The sequence below is a fragment of the Equus caballus genome, chromosome 28 (assembly GCF_041296265.1).
Source record: "Equus caballus isolate H_3958 breed thoroughbred chromosome 28, TB-T2T, whole genome shotgun sequence".
NCBI classification, from domain to species: domain Eukaryota; kingdom Metazoa; phylum Chordata; class Mammalia; order Perissodactyla; family Equidae; genus Equus; species Equus caballus.
In genome coordinates, this window is record NC_091711.1 from 18,386,140 (window position 1) to 18,413,446 (window position 27,307).

At 36.6% G+C, this 27,307-nt stretch overlaps 1 protein-coding gene and 1 long non-coding RNA gene across 9 annotated transcripts in view; one reads left to right on the forward strand and one right to left on the reverse strand.

Moving 5' to 3' along the window:
• Positions 1 to 27,307, reverse strand: part of MGAT4C (MGAT4 family member C) — a 693,471-nt gene that overhangs the window by 251,242 nt on the left and 414,922 nt on the right. The window lies entirely within an intron of this gene.
• Positions 11,101 to 13,971, forward strand: LOC138921187 (uncharacterized). The gene is made up of 2 exons (XR_011433545.1): positions 11,101 to 11,209; positions 13,592 to 13,971. It is a non-coding gene; the product is annotated as an uncharacterized lncRNA (long non-coding RNA).

Genomic DNA, 27,307 nt, shown 5'->3' on the forward strand with positions numbered 1-27,307 from the left:
CTTGACACATGATAAATTTAGCACCAAAATTCAATGGTGAACAATGAATTTTAAAGAAAATGATGTTGGAAAACAACGGTTTACTATGTGGAGAAAAATGTAAAGGTAAAGATATATACATAATGTAAGTGATAGATAAATAGACATATACATGCATAAATATATACATACAACTGTTAAAAGAGAATCTAGGGAAGTATATTTATGGTTATGGCTTGGAGGAAAGCTTTGTAAAGCCCAAAATAGTGAAAAACAAACATTAAAGAGAAAAACAGATGGGCTTAACTATATCAAAACAAGATTTCTATTGAGGGACAAAATTATGTGAAGATACATATGTAGCACAAAAATAGACAAGAGCTTAATATCTAGAGCATTAGACTATCTCCAGCAAATGAAGCAGAAAAAAAAACTAATAAAAATGGACAAAGGCTATAAAAAAGAAATTCACAGAAGTAAATTGGAAGACAAACTCACTGGTAATTAGAAAAATTAGAAAGTTCAATAGAATCAACTATTGTGAGTATGTGAAGAAATGGGAATCTTCATGTATTGCTAGTAGGTATGCAGCCTGGTGAGATTTGGTTTCAAAGTGCAAAGTCTAAAATCGCTACGTTGTAGTTGACTTTCAGTGAGAGACTGAAAATCACAAAAGTGGAAAGCCAAATAGTTAATAACCACGAAACATTCCACTTAATTAGTCATGAAGAACAAAAATATAATGAAGAGAGATTTTTCATGTATCAAATAATTAAATATTAAAAATAAGATAATATTCAATATTTGCAAGTGTTTGATGAGATGGGAACTTCTACATAGCATTAGAAATCACGTAAATTTGTTGAAACTTTTCTGAAAATCAATTTCACATTGTGCATCAGGAGCTTTAAAATGTTAATAAGTGTGGCGGTTAATTTTATGTGTGAATTTGATTGGCCTGGGGTTACTCAGATTAAACACTTTTGAGTGTGTCTGTGAGGGTGTTTCTGGATGAGAAATTGAATTAACAGATTCTATAAAGCAGATAGCTCTCCCCAGCGTGGGTGAGTATGATCCAGTCTTTTGAGGACTTGAATGGAATAAAAGAGTGAGAAAGAAGGAATTCACCCCTTTTTCCTGCCTCATGACCCAGTTGGGACATCTCATTTACTCACTCCCGCCCTCAGAATGGGAGTTACACCATCGCCTGCCTTGATTTTGAGGTCTTTAGATTCAAGCTGAATTACACCCCACCTTCTTGGGTCTCCAGCTTGCAGTCAGCAGACTGTGGGACTTCTTAGCCTCCATAATCCTGTGAACTGATTCGTCATCATAAATCTCCATTTATACGTATACATAAATATTTTTTTCCCGGTTCTCTAGAGGACTATAAAATGTATATATTTTCTGGTTCTCCAGAGAAACAGAATCATTAGGATGTCCTGATTCTGTTTCTCTATTGAACTGATGATTCAATAACCTATCCCCTATGAATTCTACTGCTACGATTCTATCGAAAGGAGGCAATCAAAACAGGCACAAATGCATAAATATATTTTTCATAGTATTTCTTATGGTGAAAACTGGAACAAATCTAAAACCTCAACATCACGGCAAAGGTTTTAGAAAGCATAATTTATGATGCTCTATCAGATGCATCCACGAAAAATTATGTTTTGAGGGAATTTTAATGAATTCAGAAAATCCTTTGTTATGTGGACAAAAAGCATAATGAGAAATTCTATTGTGTTGAAAAGGAATATAGTAAAATTTTCATAGCAGTTATCTATACCCTGTGGTAATTACCCGCTCGACTGTAAGCCAGAAGCAAGGATATCGTACTTTACTTACCTCGAAATGCTCAACACTTAGTCCAGTGTTAGTCCAGTAACACTAGCTACTCAATAAACAGCTGTTAAGAGAATAAACTTGAATTTGAATTAATTAATTTGTTTTTCTTACACTTCTGTGTAATTTGGAAATTCTCACCAATGAGTGTATATTGTTTTTATAATCATAACATATAAATATTATTTTAAAAATATGTCTGTTGCAACCTCCGGTAAGGTTTAGGAATAAATAGGTTCTTTTCTTTCCTCTGCTGGGTGTGGATGAAGAATCAGAAAATTTACAGTGTATGCTTGTAAATGAACATAAGTGAGGCCATCTTGTTACACTAAATTACCCTTTTCTAGTCAAAACCCTTCTAGCATGTAATCATTATAAATGACTACACACTTTTGTGTTTTTCTGGCCCTCATCCTGTGCACATGCCCCTGCTGAGGTACTCTGATAGCTTTGTTAACAATCTTAACAAATTTTCCCAGGGAATAAGAAGGTCTCCAGGAAGAAGGAACACCTGTAGGATATCCATCTTCACTGACAGAAGAACACTGCAGTGTCCTAGAGTCTGTCATGCCTGAGGCCAACATCTCTAAAGCCCCTCCTTGTAGCCCATTTTCCCTATATGACTGCCTCAAGATTCTGTAATTCTTTAAGATTTTTTTTTGAGACATTAGTCTCCCATCTTCCGATTATGCCAGCTAGTCGAAAAAAAGCTTCCTTTCTCCGTCTCTAACTCGTTGTGATTAATTGTCTCAGCTCACAGCGAGCAGAGTTAGCCCATTGCTCAGTAGCATGCTGAGTTTTGCCAGTGAAGTTCTGCCAGAAAAGGTGTCTCCGGAATATTGGTAAATGACAATGTCAACCAAAATTTAGAAATGGAGAGAGCTATATTTATGCTTCAAGTTGAGCCACAAGGGACAAATAATTTTAATATATTATTAACTCCACTTTTTCTTTTGGTTTTGTCAATAAATTTTAGCCTTCCTTCTATATTAAATTTAATTTTTAGATTGAAAACTACTTTCACATTGATGAGCTTGATACTACTAGCTCAAATAATGAAATCACATAATATTTAATGTAAAAGTTTTCCAACTTATACCTAAACTGTTTATTCAATACATTATACAGTGATATAAAGAGTATTTGCTTTGAGAAAATAAAACCAAATTATATTTTCCATATTGAACTTAATTACATAGAAGAGTATATTTTACTTCTTCTGTGTGCAAACTCAGATGAAATTGTTCAAATATTTAGCATTATGTTTTTCTTGCCATTTACCTGACTGATAATTACTATGTCGGAAGATTAAGTGGAAGGAGAGACTGGAAATATGCACAGAATCTGTAACAAAAATCAGTGTGTAATAAACTTTGCATTTTAGGAAAAAATTAGTAAAGGATGAAATGTGCCCTTTGCAGTAGATTTAACTCAAACTTTTCAATTTCAATCTCGAATTTCAATTTGCTGAGCAAACTTTCTCTATTTGGGCATGTTTTCTTCTCTTCTGGCTCGGCTCCATTTCTACTGAGGCCTAAAGGATTCCTGTGAGTTGGCCCACATCTACAAAGCACCTAGTGTGAAATGGCATTTTACTCTGTGCGTTCATCCTTTTCTATTCTTTTCCTTTGTTGTTAGTTAAGAATTGACGGGAGCTTCACTGAGATGCAAGTCATCAAGAATCCCTACTACAGAAGAAAAACATACTTTATTCCATTAAAAAGTAAATTATAGCAGAAACAAGTTGTCTGCTCCTGATCATCAAGACATGGTCCTGAGATTTTAAAAATATATCTATTTCAGAAAATGTACCATGGTTTAAATTAAAATAATGCAATGAACGTGGCTATTCAAACCAATTAATAAGAAAGAGGTCAAAACCTGTCTACACATACAGAGTGTGTATTTAGAACTGGGGTGGTAAACACAGAGAAGAGTGATTCTTTTATGACAAAGACAGATTTGAAGTGATTATTTCATCCAAGAAGTAATGGCACTACTAAGCAACTTCAAATTCCATATACATCAGCTTGTCAACATTCTGTCATTGAAAAACACTAGCTTTCATTTTAGTTTTGTTGAGTATAACCTGCCACATAGCAATAGCCTTCTTCCTCCCTCTGAATTTCTGCGAAAACTGAGTTTCACTTGCATTTCATGGACTGAGGATAAAATCAAGTTGCACTGCATTACAATATCAAATTTAGTCAAGTGGGAGATTCTACTATCCACATCCATAACATTGAGATCCCAGTAAAACCCTGAAACAAATGAGATTTGAGGTCCCTCTAGGCAAAAATTGGAAATTTCAGCCAGAGGAATATGCAGGATGCAGAAGAACTCACTTCCCTCTATGTCCAATGCAGAACAGAGCTGTCATCTGCTTTCATGTGAGAAAGACACTTATTTAGCAGATAAAAGTTTTGTACTACCAAAAGTTGTAAAAAATTACTTTATATATATGTAAACATATATGTGATTTTAAAGATGTAAAATTGAATGTATTCTTCCAAACAAGAAAAAGAACTTGACCTTTAAAAATAGTATTATTACTTTCTTTCATAATTTCAATTTACTTTAATGTCAGCATTAACTAGAATGATCCCTAACCACAAGTGAAAGTCAATTCTTTTTTTTTGCCAAAATCCACAGCAAACTCACCTGAAGCACACATTCCTTCATGAATAATCCAAAATAACACTGATTTAAGTCGTTTCGACACTTTTTAAACACCTACAATATTCTACGCAGTCATTAGCCACTGAGATATAAAAGTTGTTAGATATGATCCTAAAATAGAAATGTTTATGGTCTAAGGAAGGAGAGCTAAGAACAATCAAGTCAATTCAAAGCAGTGGGCTAATTCCTGTAAACGAAATATTTGCTGTGTGCCATCAGGACTCAGAGGAGAGACACCAAATCTAATCTGGTGAGGGAAAGAGGGAGCTCTAAGATAATAAATTCTTTTTAATTCTACTCTTCAGCTCTTTACACTTTATCAAGTGGAAGGGCAGTGTTAGGGCCTCATTAACTCATCCACACCCAGGGGCTCACTAATGTGAGAAGTCTGACCTCCAGACCGTCTCAAAGCATTCCTGAAGGAAACATGATGTTAAGCCGGCCTTTGTATCTCAGGGAGTCTTGTCAGTACTTTTAAAGATAAGAATCATTTATCATGAGCTCACTTGCTTTTTAGGAGTACTGTTTTCAAGTCTTGAAGAGTTTGCTGAACTTCACTCTTAAGTAGGATAAATGATTTCCTTGTTTACATTATCAATTTGCTTGGAAAACCTTTTTTTATTTTTTAGAATGTAGAAAGTAAATTCTAGTCCAGCACACTGTGACTATTATAAATTATAGATTAGTACCACTTTAGAATACATTGTATTTAATGAGTGATATGTTTCTCGGTACAGAAATTTTTCTGCTTTTACATTTATGTGCTTCTCACCAAACGTATGGCACAATATTTGCATGGATGTTTCCTTTTTTTTTTTGAAAGATGTAATATCCTCTCATTTCATCTGCTCTCTCTGTGTTGACAGATGCACGATACTGCAGGATGGCTGCACCATCCTGTTGTAAAGTGTTTCCACTTAAATAAACAAAAACGTATATTTTAAAATATCACGCGATACTTGTTTTCTTCTCAAAATAATTTTTCTCATTTTACTATTTCTCAAATCAGGATCCATCATAAATTGCTGTGTGCATTGATGCAATTTTCCACACAAAAGGTACAATCAAGGTTTATGATATAACTGATGATTGATGGAATCTTAGAATTAACAAAGTACTGCATTCATAAGAATATATCTCCCTTTTTACCAAGAGGTGAAAAGCCAATATCAACTGCTACCATCTCCTAAAGAGAAAATGATTTATGCTCTGTATTACTATACTATTTCATTAATCTATTTTATTCACTTAAGAAACTTGAGAATGAATCCATATCTGAATAAAATCTGTTTCAATTCTCAATCCTAACGAAGCATTAATATTCAATCATTGAAATTATTCTTTCCTGAATCAACATTTTGCTCCAGTGTATAAACACATGTGGATTCAAACCTTCTGGTAATGGAAATTAATTTATATATGCATATTTTCTAAAATGTTTCAAATAAAGCTAAGCTTTGACACATCTGATTAAATAAACATTTGAAAATGAAAAAAATAGTCAGATGTAAATAAACCTTAGGAGAAATTGATTCTCTCTGCTGTACAAGGGTCTTTATTTTGTAGGAAAGTGTTAATGAGACAGAGGCAATAGCTACAATCTCTTCTATTGTTTGTTTAATTTTTTATTTATTTTTCTAACCTAATATATATTCTGCCTTAAGAAGATTAGGAAATCTGAATCTCCAAGCCAACCAGTGATTCAAAAGTAGACACACTTTTTGGGGCCAGCCTGGTGGCATAGTAGTTAAATTCACACACTCCACTTCAGTGGCCTGAGGTTTGTGGGTTTGAATCACAGACACGAACCTATGCACCACTCATTAAGCCATGCTGTGGCTGCATCCCACATAGAAAAAAATAGAGGAAGACTAGCACAGATGTTGGCTCAGGAACAATCTTTTTCAAGCAAAAAGAGGAAGACTGGCAACAGATGTTAGCTCAGGGCCAATTTTCCTCACCCCCAAAAAAAGTTGACAATTTTACTACCTCTGTTTGAATTGAGGGATGGTGGTGTGGGGAATGAAAGTAAAGGGACCAAGATTCCAATAAGCCATGATGACTTTTATTCTGAGGAAAGGAATTGAGGCTTAACTTTTCCTCACACTTTGTGAAGATGCAGCCTTTTGCCAGCAGCTCAAAGAGTAGAGCTTCAGACGTGTTTTTACTTAGTTTTCTGATATTAATTTCACTTCCATTTTTTCCTCACATCTTTTTCCAGTACTCTCATTGTAACTCCTACCATTTTAATCCTCTTCTTTTGGAGAACCAATTTCAGTTATATTGCTCTAATCAAAAATGAAAGCAGGAGAATTTACAATTTGATTTAGACTTAACATACTGATTCTTTTAAGGCTAATGTTCTATGTTGTGATTATTTATTGATTCTGTCTGTGTTCTTCCCTTTCAGCCTCTAAATCATGCTGGCTTCTCTGAATTTTCCAATTGAAATACAAGATTTAGACTCTATTAGAATTACTTAAGACACACTTATAAACATTTAAATCTTTAAAGGAGACCATTAGCTACATTGTGCCCACACAAATAAGTGAAATCAGAGTATTATGATAGAATTACATTTGGAGATGTTATTAATATCTCTTTTTACCTTGACTCAGTTCCCTATACAGCTGCGATTTAAAACAAACTTTTGTAGATCAACCCTGGAGAATGGCTAAAGTAGGATATCTTTAAAAGACAAGTAAAATTACTAAACTCCAGAATTTAAAAAGAAATGAATCAAATCCTGGGTTCTAACTTCATCTAGCTATGTAGCCTTAGATAACTCTGACCCTCAGTTTCTGTGTATCGTAAAGGAGGCTATTACATTTTTAACGTCAGAGTACATAACATAAAAAAAATACTGTCTTGAATTTATAATGTTGCTCAGGATTTCTAACTAATTTATACATTTTCTTTTGCTTTTCCTAGAGTACATTTGTTTTCAAAGGATTAAATGCCTAAGAATTTTACAGTTTTCACTTTGTTATATTGCTTGAAAACAATCTCTCTCTTTCTCTCTTGACTTCTATATCTGTCCTGTTTCTTCTATCTGCTAGAATGGATGGTGGGCATTGCAAATAAAACTGGAGTCGATAATAGGTAAATGTGTCAAAATGACAAAAGGCGAGGAAGTTCTATTTTCTTAGAGAATTTAAGTACTTCTAGCAGCTTTCATGCCTTCTTAATGTGAAATTTTCATTAGTCTGATGTGAGAGAAAAAGTGAGTGGCTTTTCTAAAAATATAACTAATAAGCACAATCTTTGAGTGTATTATATTATTTTTTAAAACTGTAAGTTGCTTTCACCTATCCCAAATGTTTTTTGGTGGCAGATAGCTTTTCTTGATGAAGTTATCCAGGCTCACTCTTTAAGCTGATTGTTTTAGTCAGTAAGGTTTTGCTGATTTTGTGAAACAAGCTGTTATTGGTTTTGGTGTTTTTATGTAAAAGCTTGAAGGAAACAGTTATTTTCACACTCTACTTTCTGTATGATTGTTTCTAAAGCTATTAGACTAAGAAGATGAAAAAACTTCTAGCAAAAGGTATACTTACTCCAATAGTTAAATCATTTCTACGTCATCAAACATGCTAATATATTTAAGAAGGAAGTGACTAAAATTTTAATCTTGTCACCATCTCACATTTATTCAATGGGAAATAAACCAAATATCATACAATCTGTTACAGGTTGAATTGTGACCCCTGAACAGATATGTTGAAGTCCTAACCACCAGCACTTGTGAAAGTGACCTTATTTGGAAATAGGGTCTTTGCAAATGTAATCAGTTGAAATGAGGTCATCAGGGTGAGCCATAACACAATATGACTGGTGCCTTTATAATAAGAGAAAAGACACAGACACACGAGGAGAGAACACCGTGTGGCAACAAAGGCAGAGATTGAAGTGCTAAAGCTGCCAGCCATGGGATGCTGAGGATTGCCAGCCAATCACCAAGCAGGAGAGAGGCTAGGAAGACTTTTCCCTGCAGGTTTCAGAGGAGCTTGGTCCTGCCATCACCTTGATTTTGGATTTCTAGCCTTCAGAACTGTGAGACATACATTTCTGTTGTTTTTAGTTATGTAGTTTCTAGTAGTTTGGTAGGGCAACCCTAAGAAACTGATATACACCATCAGGTCCATATTAAAAATAAATTTAGTTTTAATTATAGTTTAAATTAGATTTGGTTCAAAATAGTATAGAATGATGTCCAACACCTAAGTAAATGTTAACTAAAGAAATGCTCTTATGTTTTGACTGTTTACATTCATAAGAATAAAGACTATCCATATTATTTTTTAAGAAATTCTTCAAAATTTTATATAGTGATTTTAAATTAAATAGCTCTTAAAATATATTTACTTACTTTTGTACAAAGTTGTTCATTTTCAGTATTTATGCACTTATAAAAGGACTTGCTTTACTTCCAGAGGCATCCTGCCATGTGGTGCCCTACATTTTAACATGAACCTCTCCTTTACCAGAGAATGAAGTAGCAGAGTCTAATTTCTAAGTTAGAACTTAACAGGAGAATAAAACTAGGAGTTACAACCATTTTGAGAAAAAGATCTGGCAGTGTCTTATAAACCTAAAGATACCCCTGTGATATGACCCTGCAATTGCACTCCTAGCTATTTACCCAAGAGAAGTAAAAACAGATGTCTACACAGATTTGTCAAGAAAGCTCATAGCAGATTTAAGCAAAATGAAACTTCCCAAGTTGCCATCAACAGAATGGATATAAAAAGTGAGGTATATTTATGTGATGGAAAACTGCTCAGCAATAAAAAGGAAAAAATGAACAATAAACACAGTAACGTGTATAAATCTCCAAAAACATGCTAAATGAAGGAAAGCTACACAAGAGTATGTGCAGTACAGTTTCATTTGTATGGATTTCTAAAAGAAGTGAAATTAATTAGGATAGTGGTTGCCTCTGGGTTTTGGTGGGGAAGACATGGACTATAAAAAAGCATGAAGGTTTTCCCTGTGTGATAGTAATGCTCTGTGCCTTGATAGGTGATTGGATCGCACAGGTGTATACAGTTGTCAACATCTGTGAAGTGATACACTGAAGATTTGTGCCTTTTATCATTTGGACATTTCATTTTAAAATAAACTGTAAACAAATATCTACCTTTAGGTGATTATTTCCATGTTAAGGTATTTAGGGGGAAGCGTACTGATGTCTACAAATATTTTCTGAAATATATACGATAATAAGAAAGATTGGACTACAGATAGATGGAAGGAGAAATGATAAAGCAAGTCTAGTAAAATGTTAATAGTGAATATATGTTAATGTGCGTATAGGGTACTATAAAATTCTTTCCACTTTTCAGCATGTTGAAAATGTTTATAATAAAATCTTGGAAAATCCTGATGAGAAAAACTCAAACATGTGAATGCATAGTCTCCAGAGTATGTTTTCCTAATTGTCATAATGAAAAAAGTGTTATTTCTATGTTGAGAATTTTTCAATTTTATTGCTTCCTGAACCATTCATCATAATTATTAAACATGTCATTGAAATCAAAACAGAAAACCATCGTCTAAGATAAAATATTGTCACTAACAGATTCTACCAGAATGTCTGTATTTATCATAAGAATTGTGTATTATATACTATTGAATACAATATTTTATATTTATAGTTGTCTCTTTCTGATCATAGGAAATTAGTACAACGTTAGTAAATTTAGTCATTAGCTAGAGGCATTGGGGTGTAATGCATAAGACAAATTATATATTTCTACATTGCTTATACTTACTGTAATCTTATTTAATATACTAGTTATCACATAGATTTTTAGTAAATGTTTGTGGAAGGAAAGGGTGGATAAATGCATTCTATTCAGAACCAACACCATCTACCCATCAGCTAGAACTCGTGAAAAAGTTCTACCCAGACGCAAACGGGCTGTGTTATGATGTCTGTGGGCAGCTGCTTTTAAGCAATTATTTTACATTAAATAAAGGGAGCACACAGTTTTCTTTTTTCCATGGGAAAATCTTGTCCACACTTATTTTGTTTTGAGATATTTTGAAGGCAAAATTTTCAGCTGTTTAAGTATTATCTATTTTTTTGAAAAGTGTGACACTTAAAAAGACATTTGAAAAATAAATTATGTGTATGTACACACACACACACACGGATAATGTATATATAGGACCTTTGAACATTTTTCCACTGGGAGACTACCTTACTTTTTAAAAAGTGTGATAACTTTCATTAATTGTTTATTTTATTCATTTAAAAAATCCAAATGCCTATTTTGTCCCAAGTACATATGAGAGAGAAAAATATAAATAAAATACCAGCCCTATCTTTAGTGTGTTCAGAATTTTTACAGCTAATTTCTCTACAAATATAATTGCTGAAAACTTTAAATTTATATAAATCTCTAAAAGCTTATGAGACTAATAGCAAATTCATCTTCACTTAAAAGAGATCTGGGGAAGAGGAAGAAAGGGATTTTTTTTTTTTTTTTGGCAAAAATAAAAATCACATAAGAACTTAGACAAGTATTTGTCTGTTGCTTTAAGAAAAACTTGAATGCTTACTGGGTCATGTAACAGCCTAACAATGATGGCAGTGATTTCAGTAAATAGACCACACACACACACAAAAGGATGGCAAAATACAAAAAAATCTGAGAAGTAAGCACAGAGAAAGTCGTTTTTTCCTGCCTCAATCAAATACGTAAGTCCTCAGTAGATAACGAAATTTTCTTTTCTTTCGTACTAATGTTTAGTACGTTGATACACTGTGCTAAGTATTTTTATAGTCATTATCTTATTTGACATTCATAATAACTTTGTGATGTTGGGTTGCTATCCTAGTTTTATAATTTTTTTTAAAGAGGGCTTCAAAAGGAAAGGACTTATGTAAAGTCACAGTGGAATTTTAAACTGATTATCTCTAACTAGAAGGCTGTGTTCTTTTAAAAAGACTGTTTACTATTAATATTTGACAACAATAAAAAAGTGAAATTCTATTCTTTATTAATACCCATTGTGCTTCTATAATATTATTAGATCTGGTTCTACCCAAAAAGTTTTCATGTAGTCGGCTGCTAACAGCATTCAGACAACTACCACACTTTCCCAGTCCTCTAATCTTTAAAGTGCCTGCTGATCCAAAATAGAATCAGATAAGTATCTTGACCTTTATTTACAAAGCCCTAAATGGTGTGGATCTGCTAATGTGTGCAGAATGCAGGATTGAACAGCAACCTGCATCCAGTCAAGCATACTCAGCCAGCTTACCGACGCTCAGTAAGTCAATCTTTAGATACAAGTTTGTAAAAGAAAAGAGACAGAGAGTTTCTAAACTGGTGGCTACAGTGTTTGAAAGTTCCTCTGAAACGAGAAAACCTAGGGACAAAAATATTAAAAAAAGTCTGTGTTATCCTTGATGATTTTACTGTTCTTCAGTAAATTGCCCAGATTCCAATAGACTACAGAAGAGTCCAAAATTTTAAGAATAATTTTATCTTTCTCATGCTTTCTCTTACGCAGCTTGAATTTAAAAAGTACAAACACACACACACACACACACACACACACACACACACACACACACATATAAATGAGGAAGTATAAGATCTTCAAGGAAGTGGAATTGGTGGGAAAATAGGAAGAAGGAGGAGAAAAGAGGAGAGGATAAAGGAACAGAAAGAGGATGGAGAAGGCTCAGTTAGGAAAATAAATATAACAGGAGAAGAGCAGAAAAAAGAAAAAGGACAGTACAAGGTAGAGAAACGCTCCTCTTTTTATGACTTTCCTCTCTCCACTTCTTTTAGGGAAGTAAACAAAAATAAATATTTCTCTTAAAAGAATGCGAAAATGCAATGATTAAGAGCAATGTCATCTTCAGCTCTGGAAACAACAGGGAATGATGGGGCAAACCAGCGTTCCTGCTGGTGCTGGAAGAGGATGAGAAGCGAGCACCATTCAGCTCCAGCCAATATTGGCAAAACTGATTTTTAAAGAGGAGCTGAAATTCAAATTTTATGAGAAATTGAAATATTGACAACTCATTCAAAAAATGTTTAAAGCTATGGGAATATTCTCATTGCCCCTTAATGATTACTCTCCTGGAGGTTGGGCCCTGGGCCCAAGGAATACCTGATTGGTTGTGTGTTTATTACTAAAAAGAGAAGGGGCTGGGGAGAAAATAGTATTCCTCACTTTACCTCTCTCCATCCTTAAGGCTGGGTGGATCCTCTGATTACTGTGTTCTTCTCTAGATCATTTTCTTATCTGTGAGGTTCATGCACAGTTCTCTATGCATGGTCCACAAGGGGTGGCTCTATGGTCTTGCCCATTTTCTGCTTCCATCAATTATTTGTTGTTTTTTTTGTTTTAAGGTTTTATTTGTTTCCTTTTTCTTCCCAAAGCCCCCCGGTACATAGTGGTATATTTTTCGTTGTGGGTCCTTCTAGTTGTGGCATGTGGGACGCTGCCTCAGTGTGGCTTGATGAGCAGTGCCATGTCCATGCCCAGGATTCGAACCAACGAAACACTGGGCTGCCTGAAGCAGAGCACGCGAACTTAACCACTCGGCCACGGGGCCAGCCCCTCAATTATTTGGTTTTTAAAGGGAGTTAGTATTTTGCTTTGGTTTAAATTCATTTTTAATGGGAGCCTCACAATGTCCAATTCTGGGTTATTTGTTGTCATCTATCATCTAGGACCAAGCAAGTGAACTGAAGGAACCAGAGCAACTACAGTCTAGTTTCAGGAGTATGTCCTCCAAGCAGAGCCAGCTTCACGGCTACGGGATTGTGACCAACTAGTTACCCTGAGGAACCCAAGGGTGGGTTTGGATAGTTAACTATTTTTCCAAATTGTTTTTTTTCTTTTTGTTATGTTAAGGAGATGCAATCACCAGCCACCCTGAACCAGACCAAGCCTCACCAGAGCTACCATTGTGATCTTTGCGTCATTTTTTTTAAAATTTATTTATTTATTTATTGAGGAAGATTAGCTCTGAGCCAACATCTGCTGCCAATCCTCCTCTTTTTGCTGAAGAAGACTGGCCCTGAGCTAACATCCATACCCATCTTCTTCTACTTTATAGGTGGGACGCCTACCACAGCATGGCTTGCCAAGTGATGCCATGCCTGCACCCAGGATCCGAACCAGCGAACCACGGGCTGCCAAAGTGGAACGTGCAAACTTAACTGGTGTACCACCTGGTCGGCCCCTTTGCGTCATTTTTGATGCTAAGATCTCAGCGGGAGAATGTTAGGCCTTATGACTGTAACCTGCAGTGTATGTGGAAGCATGTTTTCCAACTGAGCCTACGCAAGTGAATACCCACCTCTCCCTTTTGAATATTCATCCCCGGTCTGAAATAAATGTCCCTGCTTTCCTTTGTTCGGGGATGGCATGTCTCTGGAACTGATTCCTCATGGTCTCCTAATTGCTGCAAATACACTTTAGTTTGTGAGACAACTACTTCAGGTGGAGAGTCTGATTTAATCCGCCAGGAAAGAACCCACTTTGGTTTCAGTAACAGGATCACTAGAGTTGCCAAGGGTTCTGCCCTCAGCAGGTATTTAATGAGTGCTCTGTGGCTGCTGTCTTGAAATTGTTAGTAGTTTTAAGTCTAGATATGTGCTTTCTAAGTAAAGTGTGGTGGGACAATGGATCATGAGCCAGGCTCTTAGAGACGGCACGCTCATGCCATCTTGCATCCTTCTGCCTCCCGCCATCTCCCCACCCCTCAGAACGGGCCCTTGGCAGGGAACTCCCTGGTCCTGTCCTCCTACCTCTCCCACTGTCTGCCCCAGCAGGGGGCTGGGAACAGGCTTGGTGAGCTTTAGGGTCACATGAAGCCAGCGGCCGAGTCACAGGGCTGCCTCCAGGTAGCTGTGAGACACTATGCTCACCCTAAAAGTGCCCCCATGCTTGAGGGATGACATTCAATAGGAAGTAAAAAATCTCACACCAATTCAAGAGAGACCGCAGAAGAAAAGACTCTTTCCTGCCTTTTGAACAAGTCCTACATTTTCATTTTATCCTGGACGCTGAAAATTATGTAGCCAGTCCTGCTGTTTACCTACTGTTTCCCTTGCACCCCACAAACCTCTCCTCCTCTCCCTAAAACGTACAATATCAAACTAAAAATTCCAGCAAAACCTGAGAGTTTAACAAGATTAGTTAAGAGAAAAGGGAGGCAATTCCTTTTAGAAGCAGGCATTACACTACGCTCCAAATCTGGAGAGGGTGAAAAGCAAGGGCCTGTGTAATAGCTGTCACCTTTTTTTTTTTTAAACACACCCGCTTGCTCACTTTAGTTTCCTCACACGTAGAGTGTGTATAAGGCAAAACTGTGATGTACTCCTTCAAATCTCAGGCAAATTCCAATTCTGTCACTTGCTAAGTGGGTGACCTTGGCCAAGTTACTTAACCCTTTGCTAAGTTTCACTCCTCTATGAAATGATTATAATAATGACCGTGCAGTGTTGTTCAGGTTGAGTGGTGTAACATGAAACAATTACATAGTATAATGCTTAGCATATGGTACAGGCACGCTCTTATAAAAAACATGCATATACAATTTAAATAATATTTATATTTTTAATATCTCAATGCATACAAAGTAAACTCATTTGGTGTTGAATACAAAGAACTCATAATTTTAGTTGAAAAAATCAGAAGTCATTATACAGCATTTCTAAGGCTATGCCCACCAAATCTGGATGGGCTTATCAACTATTATTCTGTGGAAGAGTTGAAATAGCCAACAATGCCTTCCAGTGTTTAAGCTAAAGTTAATTTAAGGGTTCAGAACCCCTGAGCCCCAAGTAAAGTGTTTAGAGTCTTTCACATGCTAGAATGTTTTTCCTTATATAGTGAGAATTTCCTTGATTGCATTGATGAGTGAAGGTGTGGTTCCATATTCACCCATTCTATGTACTTGAATAGAATTAGAGTAGTGGCTAATGTCTGTGACAAGCCACACTTAGTAAAAGCAGGAATCTAGATATCTTTCTCACTTCTCTTATGTATATATAAACAATATTTGTGAAGTCACAACAGTTTAAAATATAGTAAAATTAAATTCCAAATAAGCCATAATTTCTTATTGGAGTTCCTTTACATAGTCTCTGAGAAATTGTGGAGGGTATTGACAGATGCAGCATCTAATTTGTTCAGGCTTTTAATGAAAAGTCACAACCTAGGTCAGCACCGTGGAAAATCAATTTATGCAGAGATGAATTTTACTCATATTAAAATTTCATGATCTTCTTTTCAAGATCTTTAAATCAGTGTTTTTAGTCTTAAGTAACGTGTATTCTGTGTACTAACAGATATCGTGTAAGTCAATTGATAATAAGCACAGTATATGCACTCATTAAAAGGATAGACAAGTAATGATTAATACAAGGCACCGAAGACTTCTAAGGCAGTTAACTGAATGTGGAACAAATCACGTTCTTACAAATGAGAAATGCCAGGAGAAAAATTTTAATTACTCTCTCATGAACTTGTGAAAAACTATGCAATCAAAAGAGAACAGAGTTTATTTGGAAAGATGAGTAAAATGGTTTTGTTAATATAATTTATTCAATATTTGCATGTGACTAGGTTAACTAAATTACATCTTAGCAAAGAAACTAATATGCTAAAGATAATTAGGTTCTAATTACCAAGATTATTAGAAATAGTCATTTACTTGGTGATACATACTAGCAGTAAATGAGGAAAGCTTATAAATTTCTAAAAACATTTTCCGAATGATCTATAGTATCTACAGAAGGAGAGCGAGTACCGTGAAATAGGATGCACAAATGTGAAACAAGCTTAAATTGTTGTTGAGATTGTAGGGACCGATGTAGTAGTTGGAATTAATTCCTACTGAAGTAACTAAATGAATCACTTCTGCTTCAATGAATTTGCTCTAATTTAGGTCTATGTTCTTTTATTCTGGATCCAATGGAATTGGACAAATATTCCCTTTATTTATTATTTCAGGAGAGCAATACCCCCTCCCTCAGCTTCCTTACATCTCTTTTTCTATTATTTGACCCCATTCACTCTTCACCTTCTTGTAGAAGTCATTGAAAGTTTAGCACAATAGAATGAAGTTTGTAGGATGTTTTAACAGCATAGAATGAAGTAGATAAAAATAGGAAAATAGAGAGGAGAGAGAGAAAAGAAATAGAGTAAGAAATACCATTGAAAATTATAGGTGGAATCAGTGAAAAATATTGAATCTAAAGCCATTTGACCACTATTATATGAACACTGTGCTTGAATTCACAAAATCTTCTAAAATCTGTCTGATTTAGGAAATCAGGAAACATATAATTATTTTATTTCCTTTTCAAGGGCTTTGGTTTGTAAAGAATATTAATGAATACCTTTAAAAGTTTCTCTCTTTACTCTCTCTTCTCCCAGCAGTAATATGTGCTGTACACCGATGGCATGATATCTTTGGGAATTATGAAGTAAATATTCAACAGAAATATATGAAATTTAATACTTTGGAAAAGTTTGGGAAAGATAAAGCTCATCTTCTAGAATTCATTATAGTCAAGAAGGGGCAACTTAAACATCATCAGACTTCAATATTTAAGAAGGCAATTTTTATTTTTATTTATTTAATTTTTTTTTTTGAGGAAAATTAGCCCTGAGCTAAACTACTACCAGTCCTCCTTTTTTTTTTTTTGCTGAGGCTGCCTGACCATGAGCTAACATCTGTGCCCATCTTCCTCCACTTTATATGTCGGACGCCTACCACAGCATGGTACGCCAAGAGGTGCCATGTTCGCACCCAGGATTCGAACCAGCGAACCCTGGGCCGCAGAGAAGCAGACCGTGTGCACTTAACTTCTGTGCCACCGGGCCGGCCCGAAGAAGGCAATTTTTAAATGTCCCAATAAAAATATAAGCGTGATATCATTGAATAGCACTTTAAAAGAAATGATAAGTAAAGAGGACTGGAAAACTCTCAAGAAAAAAGCTTCTGAATTGAATTCAAAAAGTAAAATTAAAAAATTTTGACGCAATTTACCTGACTACATTTAGAACATCAACAAAAAAGCTACAAAGTAGCCATGAATTAATTGACAAAAGAGCTGTATGACTTGTTTGTAGACAATCATAAAATATTACTGAAAAGAAATTATAGGAGATCTGAACAAAAATTTTAAAAATCTCATTTTCATGAGATTAGGAAGACACAATATCATAAAGATGACTATTCATCTGAAGTTGATCTATAGATTCAATACAATACACAAACATACTTGAAATTAACATGAAAATACGATTCAAAAAGTTAGAGAAATGCAAATTAAAACCACAGGAGGCCAGTCCAGTGCCATAGTGGTTAAGTTTGCATGCTCCATTTCGTTGGCCTGGGTTTGCTGGTTTGAATCCTGAGTGGAGACCTATACACTACTCATCGAGCCATGCTGTGGTAGTACCCTGCATAGAAGAACAAGAGGAACATACAGCTAGGACATACAAATACGTACTGGGGCTGCGGGGAGAAAAAATAGGAAGATTGGCAACAGACCCAATCTCAGCTCAGTCCCAATCTTAAAAACAAACAAACAAACAAAAAAAAACACACAATAAGATGCCATTACTATATTAGTCATCTTAGGCTGCCATAGCAAAATACCATAGACTAAGTGGCTTACCCAATAGAAATTTATTTTTTTCCCATTTGCAGAGGCTAGAAGTTCAAGATCAAGGTGCCAACATGGTTGGTTCTGATAAGAACTCTTTCTAGCTTGTATATGGCTGCCTTTTCCCTATGTCTTCACATGGCAAATAGAGAGAGAGATCAAGCCCTCTGCTGTCTCTTCTTATAAGGGCACTAATGCCAACTTGAGGGCCCCATCCTCATGACCTCATCTAGTGCTAATTATCTCCTGAAGGCCCCAACTCCAAAGACTGTCACATTGGGGATTAGGGCTTCAACATACAAATTTTGAGAGGACACAAGGGAGTCCGTAGCAATTACAAAGCTATTAAAATTTCTAAATTTACGTTGTACCCCTGAAACCAATATAATTTTGTATGTCAACTATACTTCATGAAAAACAATTTGTAAATTTAAAAAGAAAGACCATCTTGTAGGACTGAAACTTTATACCCATTGTTTCAGTCATGCAAGAAGTTTTAGAGATCAGCTGTATAACATTGTCCTCATAGTGAACAGTACTGCACTGTGTACTTAGAAATTTGTTAACATGCTAGACCTCATCTTACGTAGTTTTTATCACAAAAAAAGAAAGGAAAAGAAAGAACGATCATACCAGAGTCCTGCTGAGGGTGTAGACAAACAGGAACACTCATGCAGTTTGTACAACTACCTTGGAAGTTTTGGAAACTGTTAAACGTATGCCTGTCTTTTAATCCAGCCATTCTATTCCTAGGAATTTACTGAAGTGAAATGAAAGTATATATCCATACAAAGACTTGTGCATGAAAGTTCATAACATCTGTATTTAAGATAGCCAATAACTAGAAGCAACCCAATTGTCCACCAACAGGTGAATAGATAAATTACATTATGTCCATACGATCAAATACTACTCAGCAATAGAAAGAATGACCTATTGATACATACAACGTGGATGAATATCCTAATTATGCTGTGAGACAGTCAGACAAAAAAGAGTTCATACTGTATGAATCAATTTATGTAAAATCACAGAACATGCAAATGAATCCAGAAAAACAGAAAGTAGACCAATGTTTGCCTGTGGATAGGAGGAGGGTGTGGAGAGGGGAGAGAGATGAAGAAAGGGATTATAAAGGAGCATGGGTAATGGATATATTCATTATCTTGATGGTGGTTATGACTTCACAGGTTCATACATGTATTGATAATTATCAAATTGTACAATTTAAATATGTGCAGTTTATTGTAAGTTAATCTTACTTCAATAAAGCTATTTTTAAAAGTGTATAAAACCTCTCACTTCCAGCCCTATTCCAGCTACTGAAATGGCCCTTCTCTGTAAAGAGCTATAAAATAGTACATAATATTTAAAACAATAGATTTCGGACATCAGACAAAAGGAGTTCAGGACTGTAATCCCTGAGAATTGGGAAACAAATGAGCTGACCCCTATGCATGTTGATGCTTCCTGCCTGGAAACTCACTCAAGAATGTAGCACAAGGAAAGGAGGTCAAAAGCAGAGTAGAGCAGGCTTGCTAAGTTGAGAAAACTGAAATCAGAATTCATGGAGCTGAAGATAAATGATCATTTTATAAAGGTCTACGCAGTTAAAGAGCTCTAGAAATCTGCACTTGAATCCGGCTAAACACTGAGTGGCCGATGCTCAAGGTGAGACTCCCTAAGGAGAATAAAGAACACTACTGCGGAAAGAATCACAATGGGCGCAATAAAGCGAACAGCTCTCTCAGGGGACACAGGACTGGGAGATGTTTGGGATCCAACAAACCAGAGTGGAAAGATTTCCTGAATATGAGAACATTCAGTGAAGATGTCTACAAGACTAAATCTTAAGAAAAGGGTTACACTAGCCTTAAAGCAGAGGCTAATGTATAACCACACTAGTACATTCTAAAAATAAACCTTGAAAGAATCAAGCAATTTGAAAATAAACTGCTTGCCAGAAGAAAATTCAACAACCTTTCAAAGGAAGACAACAGGGGCCCACCCTGTGGCCGAGGGGTTAAGTTCGAGCACTCTGCTTTGGCAGCCTGGAGGGTTGTCGGTTTGGATCCTGGGTGCAGACAACATGGCACCACTCATCAGGCCATGCTGAGGTGGTGTCCCACGTAGCACAACCAGAAGGACCTACAACTAGAATATACAACTAGGTATTGGGGGGCTTTGGGGAGAAGAAAAAGAAGAAAAGAGAAAAAAAAAATAAAGGAGATGGGCAACAGACATTAGCTCAGGTGCCAATCTTTAAAAAAAAAAAAAAGAATATCTCCCATTGTTAGAAAAAATAGAAAAGGAAGACAACAAAATTTAGAGAGTCACAATGTGCATCAGGCAAGCATGGAATTACTAGGAGAATCAGGAAAATATGACTTAGAAGAAAAATTAGTTATTAGAAAAACTCCAAAATGACAAGAATCACAGATTTATCATTCCATAAATTATATATATACATACTAGATGGATTTAACATCTGACTAGACACTGCATAGAAGAAAGTCAATGCACATGGAGATTTAGAAGTAGCAACTATCCCAATGGAAAAATAGTTAAAGTAAACCAATATGCATCGACCTATGGGATAATATCCAGCCATCTAACATTGATATAATTGGAGTCTCAGAAGAGAGGGGGGCAAAAATTGAAGAAATAACGCTTTCTCAGATTTAAATTAAAAAGTCAATCCACAGATTGAAAAGCTCAGAGCACCCCAAACAATATACAAAAACACATACTTAGACAAATACTTAGAATAAACACAAAAAATGTAAACAAATCATGATTAACATGTTAAAGATTTTAGCAGAAAAAGAGAACAATCTGAATAAATAGATAAAGAAACTCATCAGAGAGATGAAAAGAATAGGAAAGAGCCAATTGGAAGCAGGCTTTAGAGGTACCAATTCCTGAAGGACAAATGTTTCTGCCAGGAGACTCAGTCACAGTCTCATTAAAATAAAAGCTACAGTTGCTGTCTGATCCTATCTGGGCAGGAGTAATTGACCTGATCTTCAGGAAGCAGGGAGCTCTTACACAGTGTGGGTGGGGAGGAATATGTTTAGGCCATGGGTGCTTCTTGTTACTCCCTTGCTCCATATTGGCAGTAAATAGACATGTGCAACAGCCCTGGCTGAGAAAAGCATGATGTCCAAAGATTCAGACTTTTAGACCTTTAAGGATGAGAGGGTCTATGTCAAGTGACTAAGTTCTCTGAGACGAGCAGAGGCGCCAGCTGATGGTGAGTGAATTTAGAATGGGTAGTGGAGGAAGATTATAATAAATAACGGTTGCAGTCTGAGACCAGCTTCAGTGGTGATCCTCTCCCAAGTTTCCCTCAGGAAAAGAGGGCATTCAAAATCCTAGAGGATCACAGAGTGGTGGATACTGTATTGTGCTGCTCAGGATCATCTTGGGAACAAGGGATTTAGATTCTTTAGCTGTTGGGATTGCTGCTGGTAGAAAGCTCTTATCTGTAGTCTGTTTACTGTGATTGCTTCAGCTGAAGAAAGCCACCTCACCCAAGGCAATGTCCCCTTTGTAGGGTCGTACATAGTCAAGGAATGGTCTATGTAGGGATATAAAGACGCAACTCCCCTGCCCCAATTCAGGAAGATGCTGAAGGATCATCCCAGCTGAAGCCTTCATTAATATTATGTAGATAACAATACAAACTTTTTTTGAGCAATTAGAATATTTAATCTGAGAGGTGGAGTGTGAGTCAACTTTGGCTGAAAGTACAGAAGACATTCTAATGAATAACATTGGAATATACCACCTAGAAAAGGGGTGAATTTTCAGTAAAGATCATTGAGGGACGGTTCATACATGCAAGAGACATTCCAATCTGATATTCTATGGTTTAATGTGCCTTTAGCAGGAAGATTTTCAAAGAAGTGCTACTAGATGCCAAGACCAAATGATTTTTTAAATATAATACTCAACTGCATTTTTGAAAAAAGAAATCTCACAATTCTCCTTTTCCTTCTCCATGTACATCTTATGTTAAAATAACTTCAGCTTTCAGAAATAAAACAACAAATTTAACTTAAGGCAAAATAAAGCCTTATATTAAATTTCCATTGAAGATACTTTTGCTGAAAACCTCTTAGAGAAATCAAAGGAAAAAGAAGCTAGAAGTACATAAACAAGTTATGAAGGAGAAATTGGTTCTGTGAGGTAGATTTATTTGGTTTAGCTTTCTCTCAGTAATATAAAAATATATAATGTATTTTATGAGGATTTCTTATTGTTCATACTCAGTTCAAATTCACACCTCAGAGAAAAAGATAATGTTGATTCTTCCTAGTTAGCCTGAACTTTCTTTTCCAACACTTTTCACAGAATGCTATGTTAGTACTAAACAGCGTTGCCTATGCCTGGGAGAGCAGTCATAACATAGCTGGGGACCCATTGCTGCCCTTGGTGTCTGACACATCCAGAATGCAAACTGGCCCTCTGGAAGGGATGGTGCTGGCACCAGCCAGCCTACTTCACTCTCGGACTACTCTAAATGTTTAAACATGCTTCTTCATATTGAGCCAAATTTCTAGACCATATAAATTAAGTATACAGTTTTTCTTGCAAATATTGTGGTGTTTTTTGTACTGTGAGCTTACTATACTGGATTAAGTGAGAGCTTTCAGATCTAAGACACTAACAAAAAATTATTGGCTATATTGTATTGTATTATAGTATAGTCTATTACATTATCTTATATATAAAATAGAATACATTCCCTCTCAGTATCCACCCACATCATCATGATGGCACATTCTTCCTTATAAGTGGCACAAACTTCCACTGTTACATCTATTATTCAGAATCATTCCAGATTCTTATTATTAATGGCTTTTAGGCTGCAATTGTTTATCACTCTCAAGAGGTGAGACTGCTAGTCTTACTCTGACTTTTACCTCTATAGTCTTACACCTTAGCCATAAAATGTTAGTTAGTGATTGAGATATGTTTTCTATGTCTGTGCTTTTTCCTACTCTTCCCATTTTGCCCAGGATTTCACCTTCTATCATCCAACCCCTATTTTTCAAGATGCAACAAATACCTACTCCTCTGACAAAACTCAGATTAAATGTTTTCTGCCAGGAAGCATATTTTTGCCCACTACAGATACAATTCGCTCCTGCTTTGTGCTCCCACTGAAGCCGACACAGATATCTATCAAGAAAGAACTTATTACAACGGACACCTATATGACCTTCCATCTCCTCCACACATCAAATCATTCTCCACGATGCTGGACCTATCTTACAACAGAGTGATTCTGATTGTAGTTTCCCTTCATAAACCCTCCCCATTGCTTTTAGGATAAAATTCAAAGGACTTAGCACAGTAAGCATAAAATATAAAGCCCTTTATGATTTGATTCCAGACTATTTCTTTAGCTTTATTTCCTGTAGTCATTTACCCACTAGCTCAATATGTAACTGTTAGTAAATTTCTTGATATCACCCATACTTCCTACACTCTCTCATATTCCCTGACTACCAACCAAAATTTTCCACTTAGGCTGTCAGTGAGGCAGTGACTGATTCTTTCATATCATTCAGTTCTAAGCACAAATATCACTCTTCAGAGAAGCATTTATTGGCTCCTATATAAAGTGGCTTCCCCATCATTCATTTCCCTGCATTATGTTCACTTAGCACTTATTGCTGTCAAGAATGGTAATGTTTGATTGTTTTTCTGGCTTCTTAGTTTATAAAGTAAGTTTAATGACTGTAAGGATTTTTTCTTGTTCTCTGCTCTATTCCTAACACCTAAAACAATGTCTGTTTTTTAAGTGAGTGGACAAATGAATGTTTAGTGAATGAATGAATGTGTCTGTTAGTTACCTAGGAAACTCCGTACTGTGTCAGCATCTTGTGCCCCCGCTTCTTCATATCAAGTATCTGAAAATTGGAAGGAACTCCGTGGCATCTCTCTCGAACTGCCCAGTATTTTAAGATTCAATGAGTAATAAATTTTAAAACAAAGCTCTGCATTCAAAATGAATGAAATTTCAATTCTCATAAAGTAGTAAGGATATAACTTCACAATACATTGAGTAAATTTAACTTTATGGAAAACCTGCTGCTTGGTCCTTATTATTTCTCTTTTGGCCATGGAATACTATAAACCTCAACAAGTACAGACCAATATCAGCAGCTCTACACTGGGAACCTCTATCCTAGTCCAGCTTCCCGTCACTGCAAGAGCTCTTTCATCACAAAGGAATGTCAGCAACGTAGTGGAGTGAGCTATTCCCTTTGTCTCTCCCCCTTTTTTGAACTACAACTAAATGGACACTCACTGACCAATGGAGGAAGCCCACATAGCACAACAGGATGCCTGAAAGACACATGCAGCTATACATCTGAGGGTGGATGGACTGGCCCCCCTGGAAGTGAGGGAGATAGGTGAGCATACCCTGCTCTCCCCTGGTAGCCCTGTGGATGCACGCAAATGCTTTCCAACCTGGTGCAAGTGCCTGGAAAGTGGGAACATGCAGCAGGGTGACCGTAAGAGGAGGAGCAGTAATGCTTAGCCTGCACTCATGGTAGCTCTCCTGGGGGAGAGAGGGAGCCCACCACAACCCTGTGCCATAAAGCAGGCAGCCATAGCCTGGGTCCCAGCAGGAAAACCCTCCCCGCAAAGCTCAGCAGCCCCATGGACTGCATATCTTAAACAGGGACCTCAGCAGATTTCCTCACTGGGGCAAACACTTCCCAGGCATGCACGAGCCCTCACAGTGCAGCTGCACTGCCAAAGAGGGAAAAGGTCTGGAAGGCTGTGGGAATACACATGGCAGTTTTGAGCCCATGCAGGCTTACTTTCCTAGTGGGGTAGGGAGCGCACCATGCCGCAGGGCTGTCAAGGAGCAGCCATAGATCAGGTCTCAGCAAGGAACCCCTGCCCACCAAGCACAGAGGCCCCACAGACTGCAGGTTGTAAATAGGGACCGCAGCAGATTTCCACACTGGGGCAAACACTTTCCAGGTGCGCACGAGTGCTCACAGTACAGCTGTGCTCCCAAAGAGGGAACGTGTCCTGGGGCAGCTGCAGGAATAGGTGTGGTAGCTTTGAGGCCACTGGTGATCACTTTCTGGCTGGGAGGGGAGTTCAGAGCACACCTGAGTTGCCAAAAAGTGGTCCTAGCCTAGCGAGGAAGGCCTGCCTGACAAGGACAGTCCACACAAGGGCCTGAAGACATAGCAGGCTGGGCAAGCACCCACAATACCACCACAGCTTCCAGCAGACAGAGTGGGGCCAGAAACACTCCTCCTGCTCCCAGCTAGCAGTAACAGGGGGAATCTGCATCCTAAGAATAACACAAATGTCCTGATAAAAGGTTAGTTCATCAAACACCATGAGAAAGTGCAGCAACAATTCAGACCAGAAGGAAAATGACAATTCTGCAGAAACCAATACTGAAGACCCAGAAATATAGAACCTAAATGACACAGAATTCAAAAATAGCCACTGTAATGAAACTCAATGACTTATGAGAAAACACAGACAGACAGTTCAAGGAGCTCAGCAATAAAGTGAATCTCTTCACCAAGAAGATAGAAACTATATAAAAGAATCAAGCAGAAATTCTGGATATGAAAAACACAATTAATGAAATAATAAGCTAGAATTGTTAAAAAATAAAATTGATCTTATCGAGGAAAGAATTAGCCTTCTTGAGGATGAAAATGAAGAAACTCTACAGGTGGAGGAGGAGACAGAACTAAGATTTTTAAAAAAATGAAAGAATTCTTTGAGAAATATCTGACTCAGTTAGGAAAAGCAGCATAAGGATTATAGGTATACCAGAGAGTGAAGAGAGAGAGAAAGGAGCAGAGAGCTTGTTCAAAGAAATAATTGCTGAGAACTTCCCAATCAGGGGGATGGTTTCAGATTTACAGATAAATGAAATTAATTCAACACCCAACATTATCAACACAAAAAGACCCTCTCCAAGGAATATAATAGAAAAAATTGCAAAAGTTTAGGATAAAGAAAGAATATTAGGTGCTGCAAGGCAGTAAAAAAATAACCTACAAAGGAAACCCTATCAGACTTTCAGTGGATTTCTCGGCAGAAACCTTACAGGCTAGGAGAGAATGGAATGATATATTCAAAACACTGAAAGACAAAAACTTTCAGCCAAGAATACTCTATCCAGCAAAACTTTCCTTCAGATATAATGGATAAATAAAAGCTTTCCCAGATAAACAAATCTGAGGGACTTCATTGCCACTAGACCTCTCCTATAAGAAATAATTAAAGATCCCTTTGCACCAGTGACAAAAAGGCAAAGGTCTACAAAGCTCTGAGCAAGGAGATAAATAGAGAGACATGATCAGAGACCTACAGCTCTCTACTAAAACATGGAGGTAAAGGCTCAATTACAACTTAAAACAGAAAGGGAAAGAAAGCATCTAAAGTAGTGATAAACACTTCAACTTAGCCACAAACTCACAAAATTAAAAACAGAACAATATGTAGCAGCAATTAATCAGAAGGGGAGAGGAAAGGAAAGAATTTTCTTAGGTTAATGGAGTTAAGAGGCTATAAGAAAATGGACTATCTCATATCTAATATCTTTCATACAATCCTCATGGTAACCACTAAATAAAAAATTAGAGCAGAGCCACAATTCACAAAAAGAGAGAGAACTGAGAAATCCCTCTCAGAAAACCAACAAAATGAAATGGCAGTCAGAAATACAAAGGAAGAGAAACAGTGGAAACAGAAAAACCAGAAAACAAGAGATAAAACGCCAGCATTAAGCCCTCCTATAGCAATAATCTTTCTAAATGTAAATGGACTGAACTCTCCAATCAAAACACGCAGAGTAGCTGAATGGATTAAAAACCAAGATCCAACAGTATGCTACCTCCAGGAAATGCATGTCAGGTACAAAGACAAACATAGGCTTAGAGTGAAGATATGGAAGACAATACTCCAAGCTAATGGCTAACAAGAGAAAGCAGATGTTGCCGTACTTCTATCAGAAAAAGCAGGCTTCAAGTTAAAAAAGACAATGAGAGACAAAGAGGGGCAGTATATAATGATAAAATGGACACTCCACCAAAAGGAAATAATGCTTATTAATATATATGCACCTAACACAGGGGCACCAAAGTACA